The 14524-nt window shown below is 41.1% G+C and overlaps 1 protein-coding gene across 3 annotated transcripts in view; it reads right to left on the reverse strand.

Annotated features, from left to right (window-relative positions):
- The window catches only part of LOC111977849 (phosphatidylcholine:ceramide cholinephosphotransferase 1), a 50064-nt gene that overhangs the window by 25788 nt on the left and 9752 nt on the right, over positions 1–14524 (reverse strand). Inside the window, exon 1 of one of the 3 annotated variants that reach the window (XM_024007584.2) lies at positions 14256–14484. The exons of 1 other annotated variant lie outside the window; for it this stretch is intronic. The gene's annotated coding sequence lies outside the window, so the exon portion shown is untranslated. Of the gene's footprint in view, positions 1–13433; positions 13696–14255; positions 14485–14524 lie in introns of those variants that run through there. One more of the 3 variants, XM_024007585.1, reaches the window with a different exon arrangement.

Consider the following 14524-nt stretch of genomic DNA (forward strand, 5'->3'; position numbering starts at 1 on the left):
CATTTACATTTAAGTCATTTAGCAGACGCTCTTATCCAGAGCGACTTACAAATTGGAAAGTTCATACATATTCATCCTGGTCCCCCCGTGGGGAATGAACCCACAACCCTGGCGTTGCAAGCGCCATGCTCTACCAACTGAGCCACACGGGTCTTCCCATTGTTTGCAGAGTGCACAACCTACGCAACACTTCTGAGAAACAAGTATTGGTTTATTTCATTCAATTTACAAGTTTTGTCAATTCAGTCATTGTCTTTTGTTTGGAGTGCTCCTGTCAATGTTAAGGACACACACATAGAAATAGGCCTATGGGGGCGCTGGTGAGCAGCAACATGTGAACATGCGTTTTCTCGGTGCTCCGATCCAGYGCGAACAATTTACTATTAATATTTGACCAACACCTCCCCCACCGTGTTCATTTTGTAACATTTAAATTTGGAATCCAAACCAATTTACAAATCTGGCTTTTTTTCCCAGAAATGTTTGGCACAAGTAGCTATTCTCTCCACCGAGGTCAACATAAAGGTCAACTCCGTAAACGAAGACTTGGCGAGACATGACACCCGTCTGAATAGCCTGGAAGTTGGCGCAAATATTTACTCCGACAAAGTGGTGACACTGGAAGAGGAAGTCACCCGGCTATCAGATGTCGTCAAACTCACTTCCAAGGTTGAGGACTTCGAGAACAGACAACTCCGGGGGAACGGTCGCATTTTTCGGTGTGAGATAGGGACTCGAGACCATAGGCGGAATGTGGCCTACCCTGTCCATAGTTAAACTGCTACAGGAAATTCTAGGCCTAGAATAGGCGACATAATACTAACTAGCCATTGTGGGCTCATACTATGACCCTGCACTAGCCGTGCTAACGCGACTAAGGACCAACTAGTGAATTCATWTCTTGATTAGAAACGTGCCTCCACCCTGCTGCTAAAAAAAGACAATTATTCAACATTATGAACAATTAGGGTATGTATAGGGTGACATGTTCTCACAAGGACAATATCGTTTGAATAGTATTTTATTTACAGTACATGGCACAATTAGTTTTTACCAACTAGCTGGGGGGAAGGCCAGCATAGGGGTCTAAGGTTTTATAGGTATTTTTTTCTTTTTTTTTCTTACTCTGACCTTTCAGCACACTGGCCATGTGATCATACATTTCTGATTACTATGACTATGCCTAATTCACATACTCTAGGCTCCACATGCTTTATCAGCTGGAACGTGAAGGGAATTAACCAGGTGATCAAGCGTAGCGGAGTGTATGCTCATCTTAAGTCCGGACATTGTTTAACTCCTGTCCAGCGACCGTGATAAACTTAACAGAGGATGGGTAGACCAACTATTTCACTCCAACTTTGYTGCCAAGGCCAGAGGAACAGCCATCCTTATCAGAAAAGGCACCCAGTTTGTCTCCTCCAAAGTAATTTCAGATACTAATGGAAGATATATTAGTGATGGGGAAATTGTTTAGCAGACAGGTTKATCTGGCTAAACTCCATGGTCCTAATTGGGATGACGCTCAATTTTTTCTGACCTCATGACACTTCCTGACCTTAACTCTGATCATTTGATATTGGGCGGAGATTTCAATTGTGTATTGCATCCAAGTCTAGACAGATCCAGACCGAAGCCCAACTATGTCATTTCAAAATCAGGCACAGTCATCAACTCATTTCTAGAATCCTACAATTTGTCTGATCCATGGAGAAGGAGCAATCCCAATGCTAAACAGTACTCCTTTTTTRCCCTCCAGTCCACCGCTCATATTCTAGGATTAACTTTTTCCTGCTGGACAAAATAATTKTTCCTTTTGTAACTAATAGCCAATATCACAGCATTGTTATCTCAGACCATAGCCCTGTCCAGCTAGATATCCGCTTTCCGGACAGTACTGTCACAACGAGCGTGGCAACTTGACCCACTACTACCATCCTGTAGTGCCTTTAAAAAAATACATAAAATACGTAAACTTACATTGATGTCTTTTTACAGATCAACTGCACCCATGACGTGTCTCTACTGTGTGCGAGTCGTTAAACGCATTCTAAGGGGCCAAATTATTTCATACACAGCGTATGACAACAAACAGTGCACCAAACGCTTATCGGAGCCATCTCAACTCATTCTAGATGTGGACAACAGATYTGCCTCTTCTCCGACTTCTGAACTCTTCAAAGAGAGACTGCGACACCAATCGAAATTTGACAATCTTTCCACCAAACAAACGAAGCAGCTTCTGTTTAAGTCYAGGCAAAAATTCTATGAACACGGAGAGAAAGGTGCCAAGTTCTCACCAGCTTCATCAATCTGCTGCCAGCAGCACTATACCTGAAGTCTGTGTTGCAGCTGATTTAACTTCTACCAATCTCAAAGAAATCAATTTAAGCAATCCTACTCTGCTATTTGCTCACCAGAGGCACTTCCTGACATCTCGTATGCATGCATTTCAATACAATCTGGACATCCCCTGTCTCAATTCAGATGAACAAACCAACATGGATGCCTCRAAGTGACGACAAAGCTACTCTGGCAATCCAGTCCATGCAGAGTGGTAAAGCCCCTGGGCCTGATGGCTTCCCTATTTAATTTTATAAAACATTCTCCTCTAAATTCTCCTCCATCCTCAGCTCATTGTACAATGAAATCCTTTCAAGTCAAACTGCCACAGACACTTACCCAGGCAACTACTTCGGTTTTGCTTTAAAAAAAATCCCCTAGAGAATCCCCTAGACTGTGGCTCATACCYCCCTATAAGCCTTTCGTGCTGCGATTTATAAAATTCTCACTAAGGTCCTCGTGCTGTTTAGAGACAGTGATACCTAATATAATTAACTCTGACCAAACTGGATTTATCTTTCTATAATATGCGCCGGCTATTTAATGTTCTTTATTCTGCCTACTCAACTCTACAGCCAGAGGTTGTCATGTCTCTTGATGCTGAGAAGGCCTTTGACCGGGTTGAGTGGGAATATCTATTTACAATACTAGAGAGATTTGGGTTTGGCCCYTCATTCKTTTCCTAGATTAAGAGTTTGTACTTGTCCCCAGTGGCTTCTGTTTGCACCAACAATGTTACCTCCAGCTACTTCCCTCTCCACAGGGGGGCCAGGCAGGGTTGRTGTMRATCCCCTTTCCTATTTTATATGGCTATTGAGCCACTTGCTATCYCCCTGTTGGCGGAGGAGAGGATTAAGGGAATATTAAGGGGCAACATAACTCACAAGATGTCCTTATATGCAGACAATCTTTTATACATCTCTAACCCTGTGGAGGCTATACCCTATCTCTTGGACATGCTAGAAGGTTTTGGGACATTCTCTGGTTATAAGTTAAACCTAACAAAGTGTGCTCCTCCCCATTAATCAGTTAGCAGAAGGAATTGGGTATGCCAATCTCCCATTTAAGGTGGYGCATCAGATCTTTACTTATTTGGGGATAAAGGTCACACTCATTTAAGGCTCTGTTTAAACAMAACTTCAAAACACTKCTGGAGCGCACGAAGCAGGATTTCATAAGGTGGTCACCTCTTCCTATTTCATTAGCAGGTTGCATAAAGTCTGTTAAGATGACTATACTACTTAGGTTTTTGTACTTATACCAAATATTCCCATTTTTCTGCCAAAGTCAATGTTCAAACATCTGGACAGCTACATTTCCAARTTCATTTGGAATAAGTCAAATCCACAAATGAGAAATGTATWWKMKSWGKYYSCTWAGSRRMCWSMKMWWATACATCTAAATGTGTTTATTGGGTTTCTACATTTGAAAACAAGGATGGCCATCACGGAGTTAGTCKAGCCTTCCAACTTCTCCGGTCTCACTCCTGTGCTCCCCAATGCCCATGAACCTTGGAACCCATGTTTTGAACCCCARTGTTAAGAACTCCCTATTCCGAAGTCACTTTAGCCTTAAACAAGCAAGCGGCTTCTCTCCATTAACATCTAATCATCTCTTCATTAACATCTAATCATCTCTTCTCAGCGTTACAGATTGACATGGCATTCCAGTTCTGGCATAGGAACGGTCTGGTGTTTTTTTGTGTCCTATTCGTTGATAACTCATTCGATACGGAGGGTTGACCATAATATTTCCAATAAGCACTTTTTTTTTTTTTAGATACCTGGAAACTCACAGCTTTGACAAAAATTGTTTCCCTTCATTTCCATTCAAGCCTACTAAGTGCCAGTTTAAGGTTTTGCACCGTCTCCATTACTCAAATGACAGATAGTCAACATTTGGGTATATTTTTGCCAAAGTGTTTGAGATGCCATCATCTTTGAGAGTCCAGCGACTGTGGTACACATGTTTTCGCCATGCCAATCTTTGAGTGGCCTCTGGGACCCCATTTTTGAGGCATTCTCAAATGTGTAATACAACTGTTAGCCCCAAGGTTAGGTACACTGTGCATGGGTCCCGACAAAAGTTCGATTTAACCTGGTCCCCATTAATACAATATGTGGAGAGTAGAGGTCGATCGATTATAATTTTAACGCTGATACCGATTATTGAAGGACCYAAAAAGTTGATACCGATTAATATATGTACAATAATGACAATTACAACAATACAGAATGAACACTTAACTTAATACAMAAATAAAATCAATTTAGTCTCAAATAAATAAACGTTCAATTTGGTTTAAATAATGCAAAACAGTGTTGGAGAAGAAAGTAAAAGTGCAATATGTGCCATGRAAAWAAGCTAACGTTTAAGTTCCTTGCTCAGAACATATGAAAGCTGGTGGTTCCTTTTAGCATCAGTCTCCAATATTCCCAGTTAAGTTTTAGGTTGTAGTTATTATTGGAACTTATAGGACTATTTCTCTCTATACCATTTGTATTTCATATACCTTTGACTATTGGATGTTTTTATAGGCACTATAGTATTGCCAGCCTAATCTCGGGAGTTGATAGGCTTGAAGTCATAAACAYCSCTGTGCTTCAAGCATTGCGAAGAGCTGCTGGCAAACGCAGGAAAGTGCTGTTTGAATGAATGCTTACCACCGCTCAGTCAGACTGCGCTATCAAATCATAGACTTAATTATAATAAACACACAGAAATACGAGCCTTCGGTCATTAATATGGTCAAATCCGGAAACTATCATTTCGAAAAACAAAACGTTTATTATTTTAGTGAAATACGGAACCGTTCCGTATTTTAATCGAACGGGTGGCAACCCTAAGTCTAAATATTGCACAAGCTTCAATGTCATAATTATGTAAAATTTGGGCAAATTAATTACGGTCTTTGTTAAGAAGAAATTGTCTTCACAGTTCGCAATGAGCCAGACGGCCCAAACTGCTCCATATACACTGACTCTGTTTACACTGAAAGTGACACAATTTCCCTAGTTAATATTGCCTGCTAACATGAATTTCTTTTAACTAAATATGCAAGTTTAAAAATATATACTTGTGTATTTATTTTAAGAAAGGCATTGATGTTTATGGTTAGGTACATTGGTGCTACGATTGTGCTTTTTTCACAAATGCGCTTTTGTTAAAATCACCCGTTTGGTGAAGTAGGCTGTGATTCGATGATAAATTAACAGGCACCGCATAGATTATATGCAACGCAGGACAAACTAGTTAAACTAGTAATATCATCAACCATGTGCAGTTAACTAGTAATTATGCTAAGATTGATTGATTTTTATAAAGGCAAGATGACCAATTGTTATAAACTTGAAAATCGGCCCTAATTAATTGGACTCGAACCAGGATCTCTAGTGGCACAGCTAGCACGGCGCTGCAGTGCCTTGCGCCACTCGGGAGGCCCATCTGATGGTATTTCTGATTGGTTTAATGCATCATCACTAATGACCTGTGGCACTTCTCAAAGTAATGTTTTCACTTCAAAACAGCAAGCAAATGAAACCTAGTTTCACATCCATTGAGAATTACAATAGTTCCTCAATGTATTTGAGAAATTGTTCCAGCACTCTCCCTTTCGATAACCACTCAGCGTGTAAGGGAAAAAATGTCATGCTTTAATCCAGAGGAAATGTCATAAAATAGGCCTACCTGATTACTTCTTATCAGTGCTTGACTTGGACTAAAATAGGTTCCGGTCCTCATTTTGGGTGTTGGTACAGTTTATATTTACTTTTGAGCTAATATTCTATAATATCTGATGGCGCCGGATGGGAAGGCTCCAGTCTTATCGGCTCTTAACCTACCATTTTGTTTTCTCGCGTTTTTCGTAACTTGTTTTGTACATAATGTTGCAGCTACCGTCTCTTATGACCGAAAAGAGCTTCTGGACATAAGAACTGTGATTGCTCACCTCAAACTGGACAAAGAGTTCTTCAATGAGTCGGACGGGAGGGATATAATACAGACACCCGACCAGGCCCTGATCCCCGTTATTCGCTGGAGAAGGAAACGCGATTTCGCGGAAAGAGATCAGAGTGCCCATACCTTCCGTCCTGCTAGCTAACGTTCAATCGGTGGAAAATAAATGGGACGAACTGAAAGCACGTTTATCCTACCAACGGGACATTTAAAAACTGTAATATCTTATGTTTCACAGAGTCGTGGCTGAACGACAACATTAAGAACATAAAGCTGGCGGGTTATACACTGTATCGGCAGGATAGAACAGCAGCCTCTGGTAAGAAACGGGGCGGGGGCCTATGCATTTATGTAAACAACAGCTGGTGCATGATGGTCAATGATATCTAAGGAAGTCTCAAGGATTTGCTCGCCTGAGGTAGAGTATCTCATGATAAGCTGTAGACCACACTATCTACCTAGAGAGTTTATCTGTATATTTCAGAGCAGTCTACATACCACCACAGACCGATGCTGGCACTAAAACCGCACTCAATGAGCTGTATACTGCAATACGCAAACAGAAAAACGCTCATCCAGAGGTGGCGCTCCTAGTGGCCAGGGACTTTAATACAGGGAAACTAAAATCAGTTTTACCAAATTTCTACCAGCATGTTAAAATCTTATTTTTTCAATAAAAAAATAAAATAAATGTTTTAACTCGACCACCTTTACTCCACACACAGAGACACGTACAAAGCTCTCCATCGCCCTCCATTTGGCAAATCTGACCATAATGCTTTCCTCCCGATTCCTGCTTACAAGCTCAAATTTAAGCAGGAAGCACCAGTGACTGTCTATAAAAAAAAAAAGTGGTCAGATGAAGCAGATGCTAAACTACAGGACTGTTTTGCTAGCACAGACTGGAATATGTTCCGGTATTCTTCCGATGGCATTGAGGAGTACACCACATCAGTCATTGGCTTCATCAATAAGTGCATCGAGGACGTCGTCCGCACAGTGACTGTACGTACATACCCCGACTAGAAGTCATGGATTACAGGCAACATTCGCACTGAGCTAAAGGGTAGAGCTGCCGCTTTCAAGGAGAAGAACTCAACCCGGAAGCTTATAAGAAATCCCGCTATGCCGTCTGACGAACCATCAAACAGGCAAAGCGTCAATACATTACTAAGATTGAATTATACTTCACCGGCTCCGAAGCTCGTCCGATGTGGCATGGCCTGCAAACTATTACAGACTACAAAAGGGAAGCACAGCTGAGCTGCCCAGGGACACGAGCCTACCAGACAAGCTAAATAACTTCTATGCTTGCTTCAAGGCAAGTAACACTGAAACATGCATGATAGCATCAGCTGTTCCGGACGACTGTGATCACGCTCTCCGCAGCCGATGTGAGTAAGACCTTTAAAACAGGTCAACATTCACAAGGCCGCAGGGCCAGACGGATTACCAGGACGTGTACTCCGAGCATGCACTGACCAACTGGCAAGTGTCTTCACTGACATTTTCAACCTCTCCCTGTCTAATACCAACATGTTTCAAGCAGTGTGCCCAAGAACACTAAGGTAACATGCCTAAATGAGTACCGACCCGTAGCACTCATGTCTGTAGCCATAGAATTCTTTGAAAGGCTGGTCATGGCGCACAACACCATTATCCCAGAAACCCTAGACCCACTCCAATTTGAATTACGCACCAACAGATGATGCAATCTCTATTGCACTCCACACTGCCCTTTCACATTGGACAAAAGGAACACCTATGTGTTCAGAATGCTGTTCATTGACTACAGCTCAGCGTTCAAGTGGACTCAAAGATCATCACTAAGCTGAGGACCCTGGAACTAAACACCTCCCTCTGCAACTGGATCCGGGCCTTCCTGACGGGCCACCCCCAGGTGGTAAGGGTAGGTAACAACACATCCGCAATGCTGATCCTCAACACGGGACCCCTCAGGGGTGCGTCCTCAGTCCACTCGACTGCACGGCCAGGCACAACTCCAACACAATCATTAAGTTTGCTGATGACAATAGTGGTAGGTCTGATCACCGACAACGATGAGACAGCCTATACAGAGTTCAGATACCTGACCGTGTGGTGCAAGGACAACAACTCTCCCTCAATGGGATCAAGATTATTWWTTTTTTWTTTTTTTTTATCAGGATATTTTATACATGCAAGCTGCAATGTTTTTATTTAGGCTATTTTTACKTATAGTTGTCATTGGCAATAGAAGTTACTTTAGGTTTGTATCATTTTCATTTAGATAGCATTTTAATTAACCAAATTAAACTGTTTCACGAAAATGTAAAATGTGCAAATGAAAACCATAACTGGCACATAGATCAGTAGAAATGGTAATATAAATAGAAATGGTAATATAAATTGGTATTCAACATGAGAAAGGTTGCCGACTCCTTTACCGGCAACTTCAGGAGAGTAATGGCAGAATCTGCAAAAGCCAGCAGGAGGAGAATAGTTGGGTCAGGTAAAGTTTTTTTTTTCCTTCTGGTCATCTAGATCTCTGACGCCCTCTTGAGGCATTGATCTTATTTCATCAAACCGTAAGCTTAAAGCATCATACAAGCTCAATGCTTATAGTTGATTTCATTAAAGCACATAGGGTGTGTCATATACATACACGGAAAAATACACATAAAAGAACAGATGATTTTCGGTTGACCAAGATTTTCTTTAGGTCGGGGACAGCCCTATGTGAGACCATTCATATTGGCATTGTGTCATTGTTCTGCCACATGGAAGTCAACTCAATTTGAAACCGGCCAGAGGGCAAAATCAGAGGACACTTTGAAATTTCCCCAATTTGCATATTCTATTACTATTTCCTAAGAACACAATGAATTGCTGCCATCTAGACTCAGGGGTAGACGTAACATAGTAAATGAAAATCTGGGACACTCAAATTAGTATGATGTGTTATGTATTAAATTTGTGGATGTCCATCATCCATTTCTTATGATAGGTTACAGAATACCATTTGTATGATATCGTACAAATGGCAATTCATACAATATGTTACAAATTTGCAATACATATAGGTTACAAATTCCAATTTGTTGTGGCTAACGTTAGCTAGGTGGCTAACGTTAGCTAGGTGGCTAACGTTAGCTAGGCATTCGGATTAGGGGTTAATGTTAGAGTTAACTAACATGCTAAGTAGTTGCAAAGTACCTAAAAAGTAGTATCAAAGTTTCTAACTAGCCAAAATGCTAAAGTTGTCTGGAATGAGATTCGAACAAGCAACCTTTGGGTTGCTAGACGTTGACGTTTTTGCCTTAATTAACCTTCTGTCTTATGTAACCATACCAAATGTAACACATTAATGAGTGTCCCAGATTTTTTGTTTACTATGTTATGTCTAGTCCATGAGACCAGCCTGGAAATTGACACCAAATTTTGTAATATATGGCATGGTATTATTCCATCCAGATGAAATACAAGAGCAGGCCAACAGCCCTATTGTCCAAAATAGCACCAGACCTTGTAGAATAGAATACATGTTCTCTGTTCTGCATGTTTATTTGGTAATAGCTAATTAGACATTGTAGATCCAATCACAACCTTTCCCCTGCTGGAGCCTTAAGTTAATTAAGACTGTGCAGAAGCAGCAGCCCAAGAAGACGGGCAGGAACTTCAGAAAGAGTCTGCTCAAGGCCAACAACATGAAGCCGCAGAATGAACTGCTATACTAGTTAAGCCTATACTATTTCAAACTTTGAAGGTGCAAGTCAATCTGCATCCAAGAGCCCAGGGGCACCGGGGCCTGTCCAAGTTTAATTAATCCTAACGGGAGAGAGAGAAAATAATCAGGGATGTGAAGACAAGACAGCAGGGCTGAATCTCTAATTTAATTAAAGCTTAAGAGGCAAGTTATTGTTGCAGCTTCTGTCCTGAGTGCTCATTCATATCCTCAGCAATCATGTGATGGTGGAGACTCATGCACGCTGGAAATCTAGGCCTAACTAGCTACACGATCAAAGTTTTGATTGAGAAGAAATTAAATGCTCACAGAATATAGGCTAATCATTATCTGTTTGGCGACAGTGGTTGGTCTTACTGGCAAAACCAACACCATCTGTCTTCATTGTTTTACCCTACAGCCTTTTGAAATACAATGTTTACATTATCTAGATTCTAGGCTATAGGCAGACACTCAGTTTACATTATCTTCAGTTAGAAGAAAACAAGTAGGCCTATATCCTGGGCATGCATAAACATTCCACCCGAGCCTCTTACATTCTCCTGCAAAATGTAAGAGAGCCTCTTACATTCTCCTGCAAAATGTCTTGATAAACTTGGGAATTCATTTTTCTGTCGACGATAGCAAGCTGTCCAGGCCCTAGGGCCGCCCCAAACCATGATGCTCCCTCCACCATACTTTACAGTTGGGATGAGGTTGATGTTGGTGTGCTGGGCCTTTTTTTCCCTCCACAGTGTTGCGTGTTCCTTCCAAACAACTCAACTTTAGATTAATCTGTCCACAGAATACATCCAGGTGCTCTTTTGCGAACTTCAGACATGCAGCAATGTTTTTTTTTGGACAGCAGTGGCTTCTTCCATGGTGTTCTCCCATAAGCACCATTCTTGTTTAGTGTTTTACGTATTGTAGACTCGTCAACAGAGATGTTAACATCTTCCAGAGATTTCTGTAAGTCTTTAGCTGACACTCTAGGATTCTTTTAACCTCATTGAGCACTATGCGGGGTGCTCTTGCAGTCATCTTTGCAGGACGGCCACTGCTAGGGAGAGTAGCAACAGTGCTGAAACTTCTCCATTTGTCTTACCATGGACTGACTTCTAGAGATACGTTTAACCCTTTTCAGCTTTATGCATGTCAACAATTCTTAAGCTTAGGTCTGAGATCTATTTTGTTCGAGGCATGGTTCACATCAGGCAATGCTTCTTGTGAATGGCAAACTCAAATTTGGGGTTTTAGGGCAACGTAGCTCTAACCAACATCTATCTCGTGTCATTGATTGGACTCCAGGTTAGCTGACTCCAATTAGCTTTTGGAGAAGTCATTAGCCTAGGGGTTTACATACTTTTCCCAACCTACACTGAATGTTTAAATGTTGTATTCAATAGACAAAAAAGATAGAATAATGTGTGTTTCATTAGTTTTAGCACACTGCGTTTACCTATTGTTGTGACTTAGATGAAGATTAGATCAAATTTTATGACCAATTCATGCAGAAATCCAGGTAATTCCAAAAGGGTTCACATACTTTGTCTTGCCACTGTAAGGTACGTGCTATATGGATCCCTGGGACATCCCTACCCTGCTGAAATTTTCTAAAAAATGTAAGGGTTAGATAAAGGTTGTAATTATAGTTAGTGTAGGGATGTCCCAAGGGTCCCAAATAGCAATGGCCCATCATATATGAAATGGTTTTCTGCTGATCTGTCCTTGAACTGTGATGGTATAGGAGGCTACCTTGATTTTGGATAGTAATTAAATGTTAGCTCTTCTTCAAGAGGGTCCTGATCATTTTAAACCTCATGCTTCCCGTGTATGTGCTCTGCAAGCAGGTAAGCAATGTGTAGAATCATTGAAAGCAGTGTTTTCTGGCATGGCTAATGTTCGGCGTGTTCAGTTGCTTGTCATGGGCGGCAGGTAGCCAAGTGGTTATTAAGCGCGTTGAGCCAGTAACCGAAAAGTAGCTGGTTCAAATCCCCAACCGACTAGGTGAAAAATCTGTCGATGTACCCTTGAGCAAGGTACTTAACCCTAATTTCTCCTGTAAGTCGCTCTGGATAAGAGCGTCTGCTGAATGACTAAATTGTAAATGCTTACCACGTGTAGACGAAACATGCTCTAAGTCACCTAGCATCTGTGCCCTGGTTGAGTTATAAAATTTGAAGAAAAAAAATATTTAAATCTTGGCACAGCTGCAGACCCACAAATCATACAATGGATCCATTCCTCCAAGGACAGTTTATACCTCACTGGCCTCGAGTGTCTCACTTTTTCCACACACAAAAGCCAAAGCTCTCAATGACCACATTAAAACAAACCACAAGGAGACCACACAAGGGGCTTTGGTATCTCATTCTGGATGGCTAAAGGAGGCAAAAGTTGCCTTGGAAATTAATACCGCCTCTGTTTTAAAGCCCAAATATGCTGCTAAACATCCACTTAGGCTACAATTTGGAATAGTTGATTGCCTGCCTGAGGAACATTTATCTGTGATATGTCTTTCATGCTTGTGAACAAAAACATTTTTAAAAGACAATGCAAGTAATTTATATCTATACACCTATGATCATCAACTAGATTCAGCAACAGGACGATTTTTTCTTGAGCGGAATAAACTTGTAGACTGCAAATTGACCACAAGAAGCAAAATGGTATAATATTGGGCAAAAATATAATTTCAAGCCTTGCTTACATTTGTATACAATCACGTCTCTATTATGTGTGGGAATACTTGGGAACACATTGCCAAAATTAAAATAACTTGGAGCTGACTTCCTGGTGTTTTTAGTCTTATGTCCAACAAAAATTCTAAACAAGTTTTTTTGGTTGTTGTTGAAAACGTGGGGGCCAAATAATACCACCCGTCAGTTGGGGAACCGTGCTCTACACCTTTATCATGTTAAGAAAATCTATATCATGTGATATGTTTATCATTGCAGGATTCATTCTTTATAAACAATAAAAGATCCTATATTTCACTGCACTAGTGTCACTTCTCTCTGGAGATGGATCCAGCTGCACCCCTTTCTGTTGCCTGGGAAACGAAGGTAAGGAGTGGTTGATGAAAGGTGTCCTCCACTAAATACACCTTGGTGATTTCTAATGAGCCATGGATAGCCACTGACTCCTGGCATAATACTAACGGGAAATGCCTCTTCGCTATCAGCCACTAGACCAAACTGTATTTACAGTCACGTTGATTGCAATGACTGAATATTAATGTCATTGACAGAATTAGCCATGTAGTTGGCAAAAAGATCGAGAAATCACTGCCACGGGCGCGCCGAGTAAAGACAGATTTATCGAGTCAAATCACCTACCTTCATGCCCTCGCAGCGCCTACTCTCGTTAAACTAGCGAGCCAGCAAAAGTTTATGCATGAAAGCTGTTTGGCATCTTATTTCATCCTCACCTTGACCTGAAATGCATCAGGTGTGCAGTCAGAAGCTCCCCGAGTCACGAAACCTGTCAAACAGACCCAGAAATAGATTGTGTGGCGTACGATAGAAGAGTCCTTGCCTCCGATAAATGGAGAAAATGCAGGCGCCCTATATTCCTACGGCAGTTTCACTAATGCACAGCCCAGTACTCGTTTTTACTGAGCTACTAATCACGAGCAGCTACGTAACTGTAAAATCCTGGAAATGTGCAAATCTCGGGAGAATATATGTGCCTCATGCTCAAGCACATCAAAAGCTTTTCACAGTGCTCTTTTTATACTGTATGGTAGTCCCCCTCTGGTGGAGAGAAGCGGTATTTTCCTGATAGAAACCATATGGCAGGGAGCAAAAAAAGAATACAAATACATTTTAAATAATTTTCGTTGTTGGACATAAACGACTGTAAAAATCACCGGGTAATCAGTTCAAAATGATATTAAGTTAGGAAATCTGTTCTCAAGTATTCCCACGCATAAATAGAGAGGCATATGTGAGCGTATCCCATTGTAATCAAGGTTTGAAATGATTCTGTTTTTGCCAAACTATATCCGTTTGGTATTCTTGCGGTCAATTTGCAGTGTACGAATGATGTATAACTATGTTCCAGACCCCGAACATTCACCCAAGGAAAAATCTGCCCACTGCTGAATTTAAATTGGGGGCCATAGCGGGTAATCTTGCCTGTGGACCAGATGGTGAATTTCTAAATACACCGTTTGGAACATGACAATGTTTGATTCTGGAAATTGTCCTTTACAAGCCGGAATGTTGCATACAATTATATTTTAACTTACTCTGCCGATTGTCTGTAGTTTTGGTCCTTCAGCTGGTCGAAAGTTGAGAGAAAATATCCACAGGAAAGTATTGTTTACCCGACCTTTAAGAGCGCCAGTACTGAAGTTGAAATTTCTATCACCTGGCACATGCGCAAAATCATGTAAAAACCTGCAAGACATCGTATACTATGAATGGCTCGTGTGCAAGAGCAAAACACATATTGATTGCCACACACACATAGGCTGTGTTTAGACAGGCTGAACAATTCTGATATTTTTTCCACAAA

This window comes from Salvelinus sp. IW2-2015, linkage group LG18 (assembly GCF_002910315.2).
Source record: "Salvelinus sp. IW2-2015 linkage group LG18, ASM291031v2, whole genome shotgun sequence".
Lineage (NCBI taxonomy): Eukaryota > Metazoa > Chordata > Actinopteri > Salmoniformes > Salmonidae > Salvelinus > Salvelinus sp. IW2-2015.